This window comes from Mustela erminea, chromosome 3 (assembly GCF_009829155.1).
Source record: "Mustela erminea isolate mMusErm1 chromosome 3, mMusErm1.Pri, whole genome shotgun sequence".
Lineage (NCBI taxonomy): Eukaryota > Metazoa > Chordata > Mammalia > Carnivora > Mustelidae > Mustela > Mustela erminea.
The window spans coordinates 41,182,547-41,203,050 of record NC_045616.1 but is presented as its reverse complement, the minus strand read 5'-3'; the positions used below and the strand labels follow the sequence as shown (position 1 = coordinate 41,203,050).

Below are 20,504 nucleotides of genomic sequence, written 5' to 3'. Positions count from 1 at the left end.
TTTTTTATTCTCTTAGTTTCCAAATAACATTTTTTTTTTCTCCTTGGTTAAGCTTTACCTCCCTGAAGTCTGTATTTCAAAGACATGGCCTAGATAAGAGTTCTTAGACAAGTTAGAGGAGAACATTTACACCTCAAAGGCCTAGGAGAAGAATTTAAGTTCCTGCAAGATGGCCATTGGTTCCTAAATCTAGAATTTTACAATACTTGCAAGTCTTTTGAGATGAAAGGGAAGGTTTGGGGATAGATAAAAGATAGTTGGACTTTTCCTGTTCTTGCAACGACTCAATTTGTAAGAAAAGGACAGTTGTTTTTAATTCCTCAAAGAATCAGGTTATAGTCTGAATGACCTCAAAGAGCTGACCCACCCATTTAATCCCAAGTTTTCTTCTTTAGATCAGGGAGAAGATCTTCCACTAACATGGAAATCAAAATACTCTTAAGTTCCTGATTTAGAGTTCCTTATCGTTGGAATGTTTTTCTTTCCCTTTAGGTGTGTCATTTCATTTACCTTAGGGGAGAAAGCCTAAAACAAAACATACCTATTAGCCTCTGAATATCAACTTCCAATTGGGCCAACTTTTGACCATAGAGATACTTTAAAAATCCTTTCAATTATCTCATCAGGTTTAGGAAGTACAAACCAATATTTGTAACAGTATTGAATAACCCCACGGATGAAAGAAACATCCCCAAAGAGGTACAAAAGGTACTCTCCTCCTAAGATCCAAAGCTACTCCCAAAGATAGCCCAAGAAAAGACTTAGACAACTCCCAAGAGAGCTGGCAGCAGTTGGTAGGAGCCTAGGCAGCACAACCTAGAAGTTGTTGGAGTGCAACCCTTATTTCTGTCTGGCCATGTTTTGGGGGCCCCTTACCTGAGAGTTTAGCCACTTGAAAAGACAAAAACCTGACCACCTGCATGCCCCAGGCAGGCAGAAAACCAAGCCAAGTACTCAGGACACAAAAGGAGACAAACATGAAGGAAATAGCTGTCACTGGGAGAAAAAAGATCAACAACAATGGCTACTCGAAAAGGAAATTCACAAGAGTCTGAATGTGGAAATCAAAGGACAGCATTTCGTTTTACCTTCCTTTCTTGACTGGGCACTACAGAGATTCGGAAGAGCTGACTCTGGTGAACATTCTGACCCTTTGATGGCTTCTGCCAGTTTTCCCAGGATCCCATCTGTAGGATCAGGAGTGAATGGCGTTTAAAGTAGAAATTGTAGCCCTGAGATCTACCAGAACATTGGCAATGGTTTCCATTAACTTTAATTTTACTTTGCCTTCTGGTGTGTAAGGGAATAACTGATAGTATTTTACTAGACAGTCCCCCTGCCCTTTTGTAACCTCTTCAACTCTATGAAGGGAGCCGTTTAAGGAGGCCCTCCTTCAAGGATTGATAGAGGGGCATTCAAGTTAGTGTGGAAAGAGTTGACAAAACCTTTGAAGACAATCTTTTTCTAATATCCTACTTGATTGAGAATGAGACACTGATTTCTGGGAGAGTGTTTTGTTGATGGACCCCTGGGAAAGTAAAATGGGAGAAGCCCAGGTGTTTTAGGTTCTGGGCTTGGAGCTATTACAACTCTTAAGGGCACTAACTTAGCAGATTTTACTTACCATGTCAATGTGTCTTCAGAGTGGGAGTCAATTCAGATGGAAGATTAATAGAATAAGTAGTCAAGTAAAGAAAGTTGGAGGGTAGTAGTAGGAGTCATGTTAGTGTAACAGTCTTTCTTCTTCTTCTTCTTCTTTTTTTTTTTTTTGCCCCTCTTGTGTCTTTAATTTTTCATTAGTCTTTTTACAAGGAATCTTTCAGTGAGTCTATTTTGGAATCTTGAAGACTTTTGGAGCCTTCTACATACCAGTTAAAATCAATATCCCACTCTGTTTGTTGATTTGAGAACCAATGCTTTCAAGTATACTTCCTAAATGAATGACCTTATGTAATTGGAACATTGCCCATAATGGCCATTGAAATTCTAGCTTGTCTTTGTAAGATTTTGCCATTTTTGTAGATATCTGCAGCTTCTGGAACTACAGTTCTCAGATACAAAATAAGTAGGTCCTCTGAAACTTGAGGACTCCATTTTTCAGCTAAGCATTGGGTCTCTGTAGAGAGAAAAATGGAGTCTCTCATGTCAAGCAGGAGCCTATGTAAAGCAATGACACAAGCAGTTAAGGTACTGCAGCTAGGAAATATTGCTTGGTCCAATGTCAGCTGACACCTCAGAACTAATAACTTGCAGAACTAGAGGAGGTCTGCAGAGACACAAAGCCAACTAAATCCCTTTGAAAAGGCAAGGATTTTGGCAGCAAACTGTCAACTCTTCAGATCTGACCTCTCTATGTCTGACCACTTAATAAAGGCAAACACCACCGAACGCTCTGCCCTATCACCGAATAGAACTGAGATCCTTCACCGCTTGAAGATCAGAAGCAGCAAGTGCCAAGAGCTGACCTGGACCAGACCAAGGCCTTATCTCAACTTCATGCCCACAGACTAACATTGCTTTTGGTTCATTCACTTCCGGCACCCTTCTGTTATCTTGTTTGTTGCGCGGTTTGCCTGCTGTCCTGCTTTGTGTGCCATGTAAGAAACCAAGATTATTCACATGGAGAATGGTCATTAAATTTGGAACCCTGAGCCTGCTTTATAGTTGTGATTTAACTTTGCTTTTTGATTGAATTAAGCTGACATTGTGGAAAGACACAAGGTGTGTGTGCCTTCATAGCATGCTCATGGCTGTCTGTCTCTGAAGCAGAAATAACACCTGATAGGGATATGCACAGAGTTGATGATTTTGTGTTTTTTTACCATATACCTGTTAATCAGAAATGTTCTTGATGTTAGTGGGTGACCTAGTGTCAATTTATTTTGTTCTGTGACCAATTTATCTGACACGGAAGTCTTAAAGTTAGACAATGAGCACTCTAATAGTATTTAAGAGCCTGACTCGTGCCCACCGATTTTGTGGCTTTGGCTTCTGAGATTCCCATAGCCACAGATCTCTTAATCCTTTCATGAGAAGATTTCTTTATAGCGGCAAACACCCTAATGGCTGTTGATATTCTGATTTAAGCCTACTTAGATTTTGATATTCCTTAGTCAAAAACTATCCAATTTTCTTGTCTTAAATTATTTCCCCAAGACCCCTAGCAGTTTATGCTCTGGACTGACCTTGAGGCAGTTGTGAGTTGTGGGTCCCCTCACAACTATCGTGTTGTTTCTTAGACTGAGGCATAGCTATAATTTTCTCTTGAAATAATCTTCCCTAATTTCATCAGATTTGGTATTTCTGGCTGCTTTCACACAACTCTTGAAACCTTTAAATCTCACCATGAAAGTCTGGAATCTCTCCTGTCCCAATATCCACCCTGTGGAAATCTAGAGTCTCTCAGACTCCAGAGTTTTCCACACAGAAGAATTATGGAAAACAAACAAACAAACAAACAACAACTTGAAGAGCTCAGAGAACAAAAGAAATGGAGCTCAGTCCAGGAGAAGCTTACGAGATCCCAGAGAGTGGCTAAAGAAGAACTGAGCCAAAAGATCTCTGTAGGTACACTCACGTTCATATAAGAGTTAGCCTCAGAAAGTTTGATATCTTTTATTCAAGGGAAAACAGTCAATGGATTGGGGGAGTACAGTGCCTCACAAGCAATGATACTGTTCTTAAGGAATTTGGGGCATGAGTGAATTTTACAGAGCATTAGAAAAGGCAATGCAGAGACAGGACATGGTTGCATCAGAGGTCCTATTTTCTAGGGCAAGGTAATCTAGCTAAAGCTGAATTGTAATGGAGGATAGTCAGAAGAAAGGCAGGTAGGGGCAAGCCATCCTCCCCTGCCCCAAAGAAGAAACTATCCTTAAAAGGAAAAAGACCCCATCCTGTAATTTACACCACCCTGAGAGAAGCCCTCCACCCTTTCCCATGAAAACAACTACCTGATAAGTAGAGTAAGTACATCGGCAAAAACCCGATTAGGTGACAGGCACTTGGAGGGTTAATCAGATTAAAACAGCCTGCCACCAATCTCATAAAAACCCCTAGACTTAGAAACTCCAGTGACAACCCTCTCAGGTTCCTTCCCTTTTTGAGTGCTTTGTACTATCACTTTACTATACTCAATAAATTTTGCTCTGCTGCCCATTCCTCTTCATCTGGTCTGCCTCTTCATTCTTTGAAGCAATGTGACCAAGAACTGCCAGCATCGAAGGAAAAGAAAATCCTGAAACAACTGGAAGATTGTGATGAGTATATGTTAGGATTCCTTGACAGGTGTTTCCCATATGTGCAGGTGTACAAGTTTGGATTTGGGATGTGGGTGAGCAACGGAGGCAGCCTCCATTTTGTGGATTCTAAAATGCAAATTTATCATTGTAACTTATTCTTCTTTAATATAGAATATTTCTTCAACCTTTCTTTGTTTTTAACTTTGATATTTTTTAAGAGTATAGGCTAGTTGTGTAGACTGTCTCACAATTTGAGGTTTCATTGACATTTCCTCATGACTAGAGATAGGTCATTCATGTTTGTCAGTAATGACACAGTTGCGGCAAAACTGTAGGCAACTCTGGGGAACAAAGAAGACTGTATGCTTTTTAAGGAGAGAAGGGGTAACCTGGGAGGGATATTAAGAACTAAAATTCCATTAGAATAAACTGAGAGTTAGGAATGTGGTAGCTTTTCACTGGCTGAGCTCTTGCCCAGAGGGGATGAAAAAAGCATTTCTTCTTCCACTGAAGTAGTATAATAGTGATGTGGGAAAGAAATTTAGGGTTCATAGATGACAACAAAAAATTATTCTTGCGATGTATTGTTGCAAAAAGGTGGTTTTATTGAAGAACAGGGACAGGACCCGTGGCAGAAAGAGCTGCACTGGGGTACTGAGGAGTGGACCTTGATATGGGAGAGGGTTATGCTTAGCATAAATCTCGAAGGAATTTTTGGAAGCAAGGTTTCCAGGACCTTGAAGAGACTAGCTACTGTTTGGAAAAGGTCACTTATTACTCTCTCCTAAGTTCTTAGTGATGAAACCCTTTAGATGTATATAAGTGGACTGTATACTTGGGGGATGATTCCCAACACTTATCTTGGGGGGTTTAGAGATAAGGGAAATTCCAAAAGGAATTTTTATATGGGGGTCAGACTAAGATTGCTTTTTGCCCTTAGCAAAGTATTAATAGTGGAGGCAGTTGAGTCCCTAGAGGAGTGTCACTGCCTGTTTCAAGGACTTGTCAGTGGGCTGTAAGTAGTAAGGAAATGTAAAAATTTCTCTTCTGCCTTTGTTTCCCACATCATGAGTATATATGTGCAAGGCCAAGTCTATGGGAAATCAACTCTGTCTCTTTCTGTTGGGTCTGTGATTGATCATGAGTGGTAGGACATGAGAGATCCCCTTGCTGAAACTTCCCAACTTTCATAGTCTAAATAAGCTTTACTGTTTTTATCCTTAAAATGGGCATAAATATATATTACAAAGTCTCTTTAATATAAGAAAATGAAAAATTAAATTGATTAATGTTTACAAATATATTTTTCTCTTTCTTCCAAGCAAATTTCAGTTATTTCCTAAATACTGAAGAAAGGCAAACCCCCTTAACAATAAAACTAACAAATCTGAAAAAGTACACACACATATTTTTATACACACACACACACATATATATATACATGCACACACACACACACACACACACACACACATATATATAATGGGATAATGATTTCATTGATTTGTTTTATGTTTAACTGATTTAAAAGGCAGCACCGCAACCATATATGAACTCAATATCCAGATCCTTACCCTTCTATCTTAATTTTTTTAAAAACTTGAGTATCTTTAAACTATAATATTTATAGATTTTATCTGTAAATCTATGCTTTATAAATCTATACAAACTGAATCAATAAGCTAGACATGTCATTTTAACAACTATAGAAATTAAAATAGTGGGGAGATAACACAAGAGACAGAACAACTAAATTTAAAACAATGAAAAAATTCACTAAAAAAAAAGTTGTTCCCAGCAATCATTTTCTAGAGTACTCAGTGCCTAAGAAATGTTGTCCTTGACATTTCTAGGTCATTTTTGTTATTGTGATGAATGTATCTGGTCCTCAAAGTAAACACACACACACACACACACACACACACACACACACACTTTTCTTTTATAATAAGATTTGTTTTTATTATGCCAGTTCTTTGTTAATCTTAACTAGGAGATGGTTCTCATTCAAATAACATTGCATCCACATTTAGGAGGGCCTGCTTCACAAAGTACTATCCGATAATGTTTTTTAATCAACAGAGCCCTTGAAACTGTTCAGCTTGTTTGGCATTTGCTATTGAAGAGTGCATCCATCTTTGAAAACAAGATGCAGGGAAATACAGTCCTTGTTTTCTCCAGTACTTAGTTTGTTCAAAGGACTGTAGCCATTTCAAGAGGTGCTAAAGATAGGCATGCATAAGTCTTGATCATGCTTACAATGAAGAAGTATAATGAGCATTTATAATTTGAATTGAAGCGTTTCAAAAGGATGCAAATTAGTATCTTATCGAAAAGGATAAAAAATACCCCATCAAGTTAAAGAGCAATTTTCCAGACTCTAAGCTTATCATGAGCATTTTAAAAACAACCAGTGTTTACTACAATTGTCGAGAACATACCACATCAGTTCACTTCCCCAATGGGAGAGTATTTAAAAAATATCAAGGACTCTCACAACTCTTTACAAAATGTGGGGGGATAGTAATAATTGGGAAATGTCATCTGAGAAAACAGGGTATACATTTAACTGTCACCAGAGCAAGAACATGTCATTCATATCCATCTTTATTAGTTGCATAACAAATTACTATTGTTGCATAACAAATTACTGCAAATTTACTGGCTTACATCAACACTCATCAATTCTGATCCAGTTCTGTAGGTGAGGGAGGAGTCTGGGTGGGCAGGCTTGGGTTCTCTCCTTAGGCTGTTCTAAGGCCAAAGCCAAGATGTCACTTAGGAAGAGCTCTTTTGGGGATGTTCTGGGGAAGAATTTGTTTCCAAGCTCATTCCTGATGGTGGCAGAGTTCGGTTCCTTACAAATCTGTAGGACTGGGCCACCTGGGTGGCTCAGTGGGTTAAGCATCTGCCTTCAGCTCAGCTCATAATCCCAGGGTTCTGGGATCAAGCCCCAAATCTGGCTCCCTGCTCAGCAAGGAGCGTCTGCTTCTCCTTTTCCCTCTCTCTGCCACTCTACCTGCTTGTGCTTGGGAATACCCTCTCTCTCTCCTCTGTCAAATAAATCAAATAAATAAAATCCTCAAAAAAATTTACCTGCTGCCTATGTATTGATTCCCAAATGTGTACCTCCAGATTTAAAAAACAAAAACCAAAAAAACTGTAGGACTAAGGAGGAACAAAAGAAAAAGAAGTCACCAACTCCTTCCTTAATAAGACAGGATAGTAAAGGGAAGCAAAATATAACAATTAATAAGTATAATAATAACTATTGCTTCTTTAGCATATTTTTCAGCGGGCTGTTTTTAAGAAACAGCCAGCATAAGAGAAGCTCAGAAAAAGTGAAAGGCACCCTTTTGTAAGGTTCATTTACATTTATAAGGAGAATCTCCATTTGTAAGAATGTCTTTTTCCAGGTAACAAGAAAAGGAATATGACCAAATCTCTAGAAACTGTAATAAGTGGAGAGTCATGGAATTAAACCTGCATAACAACCTTACCTTTGTTTACTGTGCTTTGCCTGATAACCTTCCATTACTGGATTCCTCCTCCTTCAACATCTTTCTTTTGTCTTTCACTGGAGATGGTATGAAAGATGGTGGCTTGGGCCTTTACAGGGAGTAACTCACTTTTCCTAGGTATCTTCCTAGTATGCAAGAGGTATAGAAGTTGTTAAACTTCTGTTGGTTTTTCATCTGTTAATCTCTTATTACACCAGGGTCTCAGCCAAGAACCTAGAAGAGTAGAGAGAGAATTGTTTTCTTCCCCTCCAGTAGAAATTTCCTACTCCTCTTTCATTCTTCCACTCAGCTTTCTTTCCTTTAGACATTCCCCTTTCTCACCTCCCTAAGAATAATTGAATGAACAACATTCAGTCACTTAAGTAATTTGAATTACAAGATTATAAATGCACATTCCAGTCCAGGTATCCACAGAAAGCTACACTTGGGCAGACATGCTTTGAGCTGCTGCTAAAGGAAGACCTAATGCTCCTATATAGTGTTTCTATTTTTAGTGACACCACCCAAATATCATTTTAGTTGATAAAAACTAAATAATTTCCCACAGTGTTACCATTAGAGCATCTTATGCTCTAATGGTATAATAGAGGTGCTAATTAGCACACAAAACCAGAGACTGTTTTTTGTCTTTCCTCTAAATTACAGAAATCATAAAAAATTCTCTATTTATTACCACTCTTGCTGTATGTTCTTTATAGATAGAACTGGAGAGCCCTGCTAAACTCATTTTGCAAAGCGCACACATTCACAAATCATTAATGACATGTATTTACTCTGTAAGCATTTTTCTTAAAAAGAAAGGTTGAGTTTATTTTAGACATTAAAAAATTTTCATTTTTGCTACATAACCATAGAAAAGAGTTCTATTAGCATGCCTCTGGTTTTCTACAAATATTCCACATGAGAAACAATTAAGCTTTCCAGCAAATGTAAATAAATTTTTTAAATGAGAGTTTTCAAGGGGGATGATTCAAAAGTTATCTTTGTCCTCCAAGCACTAAACTTGGGTAGAAGAGGACAGAGGAGAATCATTTTATTTGATTTTTACAAATTATTGTCTAGAATGTACTACTCAAAATGTGCGTCTGTGATGAGATAAGAAAATTATTCTAGAATGTAAATAATTGCTGCATATACCCAACTTGGATTATATAGTCACCTGTTTCTTCCAATGTCCAAACCATATTCTAGGGATTTTAAAATCATTTTAATATTTCAGGCTAAAAGTACAATTTTTAGGTTATTACTCTGCTTATCACAGAACTGTGGTCAATGTGATTCCTCAAAAAATACTAGTTGACTTAAGCAATTATAATGGCCATATGCTCAGATGCAAAGAAATTAAGTGATCTCATATATATAAGTATATACATATATATAAGTATATATAATTTTAAAGTGTTACAAAATGTCATGGGCATACAAATAAGTTAGAGTTTAATGCTTTCATAAATTAATAGTTAAATTATAATATTTTGAAAAGCTAGAGAAGGAACTTTTCCATGGGTTGTTAAATAAAATAAAGAGGAAAAACCACACATCATACAAAACTTGATCAAAGGAAGAATACAGACAAGACTGGTAAGAGAGCACCTACTTCCTTTCTTATAAAATGTTATTTCTGATACTGTCTTTTGGACTTAACAGGATAATCTGTAAGGTAACACTATCTGTCTTAATAAATGAGAAGGGAACATTTAAGTTTTAGTAATCAAAATATCATTTCCAGATGGTAAAATATTCTCTTGGGTCAATTTGACCTGAGTTACTCAGCTAATTCCTCATCTGTTTTACTGTGAAAATAAGGAGAGTGAGTGTGTGTAGGTGTGTGTATGTATCCATTAATATTTGTAACAATCAGTTATTTATATAGAATAAATATCTGTGAAATTTATTTCTTTATCTCCCAACCTGTGAGTCCCAACTTCCAGTCTTCTGACTTTTCCACCCTGATGCAATTTGAACCCAACTACTGAAACTACCCAACTACCCAATTTGAAATTTATTTCTCTATCTCCCAACCTGTGACTCCCAGCTTCCAGTCTTTTGACTTTTCCACCCTGATGCAATTTGAACCCAACTACTGAAAGCAGAAGAGCAAGGTTCTTGTCTCATGGAGTTGAAGAATGAATCTCTCCAACAAAGGAGAGTGAGCAAAGCGATAGAGTTTATCATGTGAGGATACAGAGGAAGAGGAGTCCCTACCAGGTTTCCAGCAAGGGCTTTTTATTTCTGGCCTTTTATTAGGACTTTAGCAGGAAACTTTCTCGTGGTTAGGTCAGTGGCGTGGAACGAGACACAATGCTTACACGTTGTGCGCAAGTCTTTGTTTCTGTGACATTTGTGGTCTACAGTTAGATATTGCTAAGTTTGGTTAATCTTCATAGTGAACATTTCCTCTGAGGCCTGATCAGTTTTTGTGGTTATTTTACTTTCTGTGGTTACAATGTAATTATTAGAAAAACCTTTCAACCCTTGAAATTGGGATAGGTTGGCCTAAATTTCCCCAAAGTCTGTTGGTTCTATCTCAATATCTACATACCTGAAAATCCCTCAGATCTAGTCAGGGGCATCCTATCTCTCGCTGCCTATACCCTAACCCTTTCCCTACTCACTGCATTCTCATAAAGAAAATAAAACCTGGTGGGGCGCCTGGGTGGCTCAGTGGGTTAAAGCCTCTGCCTTCGGCTTGGGTCATGATCCCAGGATCCTGGGATCGAGCCCCGAATCGGGCTCTCTGCTCGGGGAGCCTGCTTCCTCCTCTCTCTGACTGCCTCTCTGCCTACTTATGGTCTCTGTCTGTCAAATAAATAAATAAAAATTAAAAAAAAAAAAAAAAGAAAAGAAAACCTGGAAACAGAATTATGGGAGAAATAAAGAATGGCTTACTTCAAAAATATCGTTCTGACCCTCCCCAAAACCAATTTGCTCCCAAACAGAGAGGCTCTATTCTATGATCTATAGTCCTGAGATAGGCCCTAAAGCCAAGGGCTGGCAGAACCCCATGGACACATTATCTGTTTAGGTATATTTTGTTTTTAATTTCCTTCCCATCTCCTCATCGGTGTAGGGTTAGGAGGGACCACAGTATTTCACATTTCACACTTTAGAAGTTTACCGCCATCAACATTAAGAAGTTCGTCACCTTTAACACTGTGTAGTGTCTGTATTCAGGACCAGGAGATTTTTCCTCTTTCTGGTGTGAAATAATTTTTTTTCCTTTTTCCTTCCCCCCACCCCCACGAGGTAATAGATACAGTTATGGGTCTCAATCTTATGAAGAAACCTGGCCCTGGACACAGAGGTTTTACCTTTATTATTCAGTAGTAATCAATATTTACTGTAACCAGGAAGATGTGGGATCACAAAATTTTCCTGAGTCCAACTCAAATGGAATGATTTAGGAACACCTCAAATGCCTGTGGATGGAAAAGAATCAATGGATACCAGATCCTTTGACTACCAGCTAGGAAACATCTGTGGAAGAGTCTAGAGACACTTCTGAAAAGCAGCCCTTAAAGGTTTTTGGCCACTTGTACAAACTCTGGCTCTGCCATGGGTGCTCTCCCTGCCTGGCCCTTCTGGAAGACACAGCTTCAAGTCTCTGTCAGGCTCATGCTACCCTGAGTAGTAGATTCAAGTTAACACCTATCTTGCCTTGATTCTACTCCTGGTCACTCATGGTTAGACCACATTTCTCACCTCCATTTCTTCCCTGCCAGATCTCCACCATGGCCAACCCAACACTTCCACACTGGAGAAGGGGAAATCAGAGGCCACAATGCTGTAAGAAATCACTGAGACACCATTTAAAATCAAAAGAAGTTTTTGAAGAAGGGCATTTTAGAAGTGTCAATTATAGCCACATCCACAGAGTTCTTAATATGAAAAAAAAGGTTGATTAAAAATAGTCACAGCTAGCATAACAAAAGGAAGGATGAGTGCCTAATAAATCTGACAATTTTTAAAGCCAGAACACAGTGTCAGAAGGAGAAATCCAAGGGCTGATCCGACTGTGTTTTTAGAGTACTTTCAACACACTACAGCATACAAAAGACCAATTTAGGAGGGCAGGACTTTGGAATCATGGCAAGAGCACTGAAAACAATTTAGGAAATTTTAGGTGGTAAAGGGCTTCTGGAAGACAAAATGCTTTAAAATGGATAGTGCCTGAGAGAAATGTTACTCAGATAGGTATCTAGTTTTAGGCAATTTCACTGCTAATGACCTAGGAGAAGGAAATGGCATGAGATAACAAAACATACAATTAATAGAAAATTCAGACTTTTGTAAATCCATAAAGTAAAAATAAAAGAAAAGTGAATGGTTTGCCTAGATTAGAACATCAGAAAAGAGCTTAGTTATAATTCCTCTAAAGATTTATCTAGCACACAGAAATTGTAAAGTAATACAATAAGGATAGGGATAAACAGGGAAAGAAAGAAAAATATTGCTTACATATTCAGGCAAAGATGTAAGCGAAAGGCTGAAAAGTTATTAAGAATTAGGATATTAAGACCTTATTTATCATATAGATTGAGAATAAAATGGAATAAAATATTAAAATGAAGCTGGTTAAAATTAGTTCAAATTAAATTGAAAATATTTTTGAGCAAGAACACTATTATTTACTATCTATAATGAATTTCACATTATTTCAAATCTGTAATTTACATATTTTTAAAACTTATTCCATTTCTTAACTTTTTTCTTCTTTTTTTTAAAGATTTTATTTATTTATTTGACAGACAGAGATCACAAGTAGGCAGAGAGGCAGGCAGAAGAGAGAGGAGGAAACAGGCTCACCGCTGAGCAGAGAGCCTGATGCAGGGCTTGATCCCAGGACCCCGGGATCATGACCTGAGCGGAAGGCAAAGGCTTAACCCACTGAGCCACCCAGGTGCCCCTTTCTTCTTTTTTGATCACAGCAAATCTAATGTCATACACATAGGACTTCTCAGCATCCACCTTTCACACTTCCACACATGGATGCCTAAGTCTTCTAAGTATGGTCCAGAATATCTGAGTTCTTGTATAGTAAATTAGCAGAGAGATGAGTCTGAGCCCAGTATTACACTCTCTAAATCCATTCTCACTTTGTACCTTAATTTTATTTATGTATTTCAAGCAGATCAAGTAAAAGTATAACATAATGCAAAAAAAGCAAAGCATAACATATATGGTTATATTTCATAATGTGCTGAGCTGTGAGTACCTTCAGTGGTGGTTGCATTGCATAATAAGGATAAATAATGGCTGGTAAATGAAAGAAACAAAGGTATGTCAGAAGCTAAGACAGGGACTAGCAGAGGAGAAAAAAAAATAGTAAAGAGGAGGGAGTGAAAGGAGAAAAGGGAAAGAGGATAGTAGGGGAAGAAGAGGAGGAGCAGGAGGTTAAGAAACAGGAAAAGAAAAACTCAATTTATTGCTTGCCAGGCAAAGAACGAACACCTAGGCAGAACTTCACATAACAGCATCCTCAAAGGAAAGTCAGGAGATATTAAATATTAGAAAAAAGGAGTTCATAATCCTTGTACTAATTAATCATCTAAAATGAACCCTCCAGATAGGGCAGAATGGATCACTAGTTTGTATGTATTCAATTAGAGGATGTCTCTTTGTTCATTGGAAAGCATCTTCAGTTTGTAATAATTGCCCTGATGATGTTACTCAGAACCAGTTATAAAAACACAATTTTCAGGGTTTTAAAAAATATATTACTTAAAAATTTATATCATAGTGTTAGATTTATATAAAATTTGTGAAAATTGTCGTGGTCCAATAGAAACCAAATCTAGTTTCCCTTGTTAGTAAAATCTCACATTAGTACAGGGCATTTGTCATAACTAATGTACTAATATTAATGGTACTGTTAACTAGACTTTATACTGTATCTAGATTGCTGTAGTTTTTCCCTAACTTCCTTTTCTGTTGATGGATCCCATCCATGACATCACACTGTATTTAGCAGTCATATCTCTTTAGTCTCCTACTGGCCATGATAATTTCTCAGACTTCCTTGTTCTCAGTGAATGGCTTCTACAGTTTTGGGAGTTACTAATGTAAAGAATGGCCTTTAATTGGAATTTGTCTAATGCTTTTTCTCTTGTAGGACTGTCATTATATATGTTTGGGAGGGAAGTTGTGCCCCAAATTCTGTTGTTTTTAAATTAGTGTACAATTAAAGTTCTTTCTTTAGGCTACCAAGTTCTGCATTTTGATAAATGCATGTTTTCACAAGTATCACAACTTACTGAATAATTTCAGTCCCCTAAAATTTCAAGTGTACTTCATATATTCAGTCCCATTCCCAAACACCTGGCTACAACTGATCTTCTCACCATCTTGGTAATTTTGCCTCTCCAAAATATATAATTGGGATCATATAATGAGTAGCCTTTTCACATTGTTTTTCTTCACTTAGCAAAATGCATTTAAAAAATTTTGTTTCTTTTAGATTTTATTTATTTACTTGAGAGAAAGTGAGCATGAGCGGGGGGAAATGGGGAGGGACAGAGACAGAGAATCTGAAGCTGACCCCATACCCACTGTGGAGCCTGCAGGGGGCTCGATCCCATGACCACCAGATCATGACCTGATCTGAAACCAAAGAACCAGATGCTTAAACTACTGGCAACCAGATACCCCTCACTTAGCAAAATGCATTTACATTGACCCAACTCTGCATAGATTGATAAGTCATTCCTTGTTATCTATGGGTAGTATTCCATTATATTGATGTACCACAGTCTGTCCACTTATTCAAGGACATCTTTGTTGATTCTACTTTTTTTGTGTGTGACTATAAATAAAGCTGCTATAAATATGTATATTCACATGCAGGGTATTGTAAGGACATAACTTTTCAACCAACTGAGCCACCCAGGCATCCCAGGACATAACTTTTCAAACCAGTTGGGTAAGTAAGTAGGGGAATCATTACTGGATCATATGGTAAAACTGTATTTTGCTTGAAAAGAAACTTCCAAACTGTGTTGAAAGTGTATCATATTTCATTCCCGCTGGTACTGAATGAAAGTTTCTGATACCACATATCCTTGGCAGCAACTTGTATCATCTATTTTTGGATTTTAGATATTCAAATATGTGGATAGTGGTGTCTCCTCTTGTGTAAATTTGTAGTTCCCTATTAAGGAATGATGTCAAACATCCTTTTTAAATGCATACATGCCATCTATATATTTTCTTTTGTGAGTTATCTGGTAAGCTCTTTTACCTATTTTTTAACTGGGCTCTTTAAATTATTTTTGATGGCGTTGTAAGTACTGTGTGTACTGTGGACATGCATACTTTATCAGAGATGTGCCTTGAAAATATCTTCTCCCAGTATGTGGCTTTTCCTCTTCTAACATTGTCTTTTTTAGAGCAGTGGCTTTTTTTAAAGTCCAAGTTATCAATTTTTTCTGTCAGAAATCCTGATTTTAGTGTGGTATATAAAAACTTATTGACAAAGCAAACCAATTTTTTTGTTATGTTTTCTTCTGGAAGTTTTATATTTTTGCATTTTACTTTTAGGTTTACAATCCAATTTGTCTTAACTTTTTTTTTTTTAAGATTTTATTTATTTGACAGAGCAAGAGAGAGACAGAGAGAGAAGGAACACAAATAAGAGGAGTGGTAGAGGGAGAGTCAGGCTTCCCTCTGAGCAGGGAGCCCAATACAGGGCTCGATCCCAAGACCCTGGGATCATGACCTGAGCTGAAGGCAGATGCCCAACAACTGAGCCACTCAGGTGCCCCCAATTTGTCTTAACTTCTGTGTACAATGTAAGGTATATGTATAGGTTCCTTTTCTTGCATACAGTTATCCAGTTTTTCCAGCACCATTTATTGCAAAGCTATCATTCCTCCATTAGATTGACTTTGTGCCTTTGCAAAAAACAGTTAATTTGTGTAGGCTATGTCTGTGTGCTCTGTTATATTCCACTGACCTGTGTGCCTCTTCTGTCACTAATAACGTGCTGCCTTGATTATCAAAACTTTAAACTGCCTTGAAGTCATGTAGTGTGAATCCTTCATCTCTGTCTTCCTGTTTCAGAATTGTGTTGACCCTTCTAGGTCTTTTGCCTTTCCATAGACCTTTAGAATCAGTTCATCAGTATCCTCAAAACAGACTGCTAGGAATTTTACTGAGATAGTTTTGAAAATATAGATCAAGTTAGGAAGAATGTATATCTTAATACTTAGTTTTCTAATAGCAAACATGTAATAACTTTAAGATTTATCTATTTTAGAGAGAGATTGTGCTCGTGCCCATGCACGAATGAGTAGGAGGAGGGGCAAAGGGAGAAATTCTTGACGTAGACTCCCCGCTGAGCTCAGAGCCTGACCTGGGATTTGATCTCATGATCCATTGAATGAGGACTGGAGCCCAAACCAAGAGTCTAACTGCTTAACTAACTGAAGCACCTAGGTGCCCAATCATGTAATAACTCTTAATTCATACAGATCCTTTGTAAGTGTTTCCTACTTCCTACCACACAGAACCTATCATATTTTATTAGATTTATACATAGTTTACATTTATATTAGTACTATTGTAAATGATTTTTTTTTAATTACCCAATTTAGTTGTGTATTGCAAATATGTAAGAAACTATGGCTCTTCTCTATTGACCTTATATATTTCCTGGGAATGTGCTTTAATTACTTATTAGTTTTAAGAGATTTTTGCCAGATTCTTTGATTTTTCTACATGGACCTCTTTCTCTCCAAATAAAGACAGTCTTATTTCTTCCTTTCATATATATATTTAAAATATATGTGTATATTATACATTTCTTCATGATTTAAAAAATTTTTGTCTTACTGCACTAAAACTTCTAGTAAAATACTAACTAGAAATGGTGAGAGAAGACATTCTTGTCTCATTTCTGATCATGGGGTGCAAATGATCTCTTAGCACTGAGGATCATGTAAGTGCTGGTATTTTATAGGTGTTTTCTTTAATCAAGCAAGGACGTTTCCAGTTATGCCTAGTTTGCTGAGAGTTTGCATTGTAAATAGGTATTGGCTTTTGTCCAATGCTTTTTTTCTACATCAATTACTCTATTATATGGTTTTCATTCTATAGTTAATTAATGTGTAAAATGTATTTTTTTTTTTTTTAATGAACGTACCTCGCATCCCGGCATCCCTTGGTGTAAATTTTTTTCTTAAGTTTTTGGATTCATTTGCAAATATTTTATTTCAATTTTAGGGGGTCTTTGTTCATGAGTGTATTTAGACAATACTTTTATTCCCCCTTTGCAATGTCTTCTTCTGGTTTGGTATGTAATAGGTCTGACTTCACAGGATGAAGTAGGAAATGTTCCTTCTGTTTTAGTTAGGTGGAATATTCTATAAACATTAATTAAATCAAGTGGATTGAAAGTACTGTTCAGGTCATCTGTATCCTTACTGATTTTCTGCCTGCTATATAATAAACCCATTACTGGCAGATGAGTGTTGAGTTCTCCATTTAGAATAGTGTGTTTATTTCAAAATCAAAGTTAAAAAATGGAAAGGGAAATAGCTTTAAAAAAAAAAATCAGCAACTGATGAAATGTCAGGATGTGGAGCAGGGATAAGGAGAGGAAAACCTCCGTCATCCATCAGGTGTGTCTGTGTTCCGAGGGTTGGGAAGGGCGTGCCGCTGAATATGAAGTCCTTGGGTGGCAGGCTGTGGCAGGCCCAAGTTTTCCATTCAGGGGAACAGGTTAAGGGGCAGGAACTGCTCAGTTGGCACCTCCTTCCTAGCCTTCCCCTAGCTTGCATTTGCATAGGGTTGTGTGACCTGTTCTAGTCCATAGAACGGTGCAGAAGTGAAACACACATTTCCAACCAGAGCTTGTGAAAGGCCTATAAATTCTCATCTTTTCTCTTTTCAATTCAGACTTGATGTCAAACATTCGCGGCAATTTTGGAGATTACTTTCTAGATGACACAGATTTTGTAGTTTAGGAACCCTAAAGACTGTGTTGAACAAAATGTGACTCACATAACTAAGAAATTTTCTTTTTCACTGTGTTCAGCCACTGGTTTAATACATATTAATTGTAGTGCATATTGTTACCATTATAAGTACAGTAATCGAGACGCCTGGGTGGCTCAGTGAGGTGGCTCAGAGGCAGCGAAGCCTCTGCCTTCGGCTCAGGTCATGATCTCAGGGTCCTGGGATTGAGCCCCACAACGGGCTCTCTGCTCAGCGGGGAGCCTGCTTCCTCTTCTCTCTCTGCCTGCCTCTCTGTCTACTTGTGATCTCTCTCTGTCAAATAAATAAATAAAATCTTTAAAAATAAATAAATAAATAATTTTTTTTAATGCCGTAAACTACGGCTCATCCCTTCCCACAAGACCTAAAGGGACAGAATTAGGGCAGCAGGCAGTCATAGAATATGATAGAGTACTTCAAAAACAAAATAAAATATAACTATAACAATAACAAAACTCGAAAATGCAGGCTTATTTAAGACTGTCATTTAAAAATACAGTAATATTTCTTGCCAGCCAAAGGTAATTAGAATCCAGTCGTTTATGTGATATTGTAACTATGTAGTTAATTGTGTCTCAAGCTTTTGGAAAAACTGCAGGTGAAAAACTTCCTCATGCAAAGTAAGTAACAAAGAATAAATTCTTATCTAAATACACAGTGTTTTTGTTCATATTATACCCATTAACACAAAATGAGAAAAGGTATACACATAAATTCTTTCTCATTAAAGTAAAATTATGCACTTTAGCATTTTTTACTGTTATATGTAAAAAGCATATACCATAAACTGACAACTAAAACTGCCTAAGGTCATTTTCAAGTAATTGGTAAAAATTATCTCCAACACACACATATACACACACACAGAATGCACCATTTTTCTTCTTTTCTAGCAAATAAGGACAAATTAATGAAGACAATTCTTCATACATCCCCATGATCTATTGATAATATATTCATCAGATGAAACACAGAGGATAACAAGGAGGGTTGAAATCTGACAAGGTCGTTTTCCATAACATAGCAAAGCAAAATTGATCAAAAATTATGAAATGACATCATAGGTCAAAAATTTTGTCAGAAATGTAAAAAATAACTAGAGAAAGTAAATGGATTCACAGATTTTAGAACATGAGAGGCCTGAATTGCACAGTTCTTTGTGAGTGCCGTGACCACTCAGGAACTTCTCTCCCATACTGAATTTCATATAGCCAATACAGCCTTTCAAATTTCTGTGGTATGCCTGGGTCCAACCTCAGATCTCTAATTCACATTCATGTCATCATATACTAAAACAAACAATTGTCTAGGTGAGTTTTATTAATAAGGATGAGTCCATTTTCAGTCTCTTGCTTATAAGTAAATCTCTTTGAGCATGTGACACAAGAACATTATTAGACTGAATTCTACTCCCTTAGCATTTATCTCTGAGAAGGTTTATAGTTAGAACCTGAAAAAACCTATTTCATTCAAGTAATATACGAGGATGATAAGAAAAAGAACAAGAAAAACAACAATAGTTAAAATTTATTAAGCACTGGACAAGTCAGGAACTTTAATAACCATTTTATATTATTTATCTCATCTACAGTAATTTTAAGAAAGGATAGCTGCCCACTATTGTGTTTAACAGATAAGAAAAGTGAAAAATGGAGAGATTAAGCAAACTGCCCAAATTATTACAACTCTTAAAATTTAGAGCTGAGAGTTGAAGCCATCTGTCTCTAATTTCATGTTCTTTACCATGTTTTGTGTTGAGTACCAACCATTTGTTTTCTCTATTTGTTAACACTCTGACACATTCTGGATGTACCCTGTGTTTCAATGTCATTTTTTTTAAAGCTCTCTTTTCTCCATGACTCTTTTCTTTTTTTTTTTTTTAAAGATTTTATTTATTTATTTGACAGAGAGAAATCACAAGTAGATGGAGAGGCAGGCAGAGAGAGAGAGAGAGAGAGGGAAGCAGGCTCCCTGCTGAGCAGAGAGCCTGATGTGGGACTCGATCCCAGGACCCCGAGATCATGACCTGAGCCGAAGGCAGCGGCCCAACCCACTGAGCCACCCAGGCGCCCATCTCCATGACTCTTTTCGATGTCTCCTTCTACATGCTGTACTTCTGTATCACTCCTGCTTCTACAATCATAATTTTACAGTTTAGACCACCCTAATTACTGTATACCAAAGACAAAAATATGTGTGATGGTATTTATAGGAACCCATGTAATTTTGAGATAAAGACAGTAGGATCACCTCTGTTAACTGCATACATCTTGGTGAATACATGATCAAGAATGTCAGGAAAGTTAGAATGAAGTCTGAAAGCTGAGTGGCTATAGAAGCTTTCATGGATGTTTTGAAGAACTACCACAAGCTGGGTGACCAAAAACAACCTTTTTTTTTTTTTTTTTCCTCATAGTTCTGGAAGCCAGAGTTGGAAATCTAAGTGCTCTCAGGGCCCCCACTCCCTCCGGAGCATCTAGGGGAAGCCTTCCTTGACTAGAACCACTTCTGTTGGTTATGCTAATACAAGAGACAGAGCCACTTAAAATGTGACTTGTAATTTTTTTTAAGATTTTATTTATTTATTTGACAGAGAGAGAGATCACAAGTAGCAGAGAGGCAGGCAGACAGAGGCGGGAAGCAGGCTCCCTGCTGAGCAGAGAGTCCGATGGGAGGGCTGGATCCCAGGACCCTGAGATCATGACCCCAGCTGAAGGCAGAGGCTTTAACCCACTGAGCCACCCAGGCG

At 37.4% G+C, this 20,504-nt stretch overlaps 1 long non-coding RNA gene across 1 annotated transcript in view; it reads left to right on the top strand.

Moving 5' to 3' along the window:
- The window catches only part of LOC116586087, a 281,544-nt gene extending 266,149 nt beyond the window's left edge, over window positions 1-15,395 (top strand). The window contains exons 5-6 of the long non-coding RNA XR_004283883.1: window positions 14,606-14,681; window positions 15,356-15,395. This is a non-coding gene — a long non-coding RNA (uncharacterized LOC116586087). The remainder of the gene's footprint in view (window positions 1-14,605; window positions 14,682-15,355) is intronic.
- The last annotated feature ends 5,109 nt before the right edge of the window (window positions 15,396-20,504 follow it).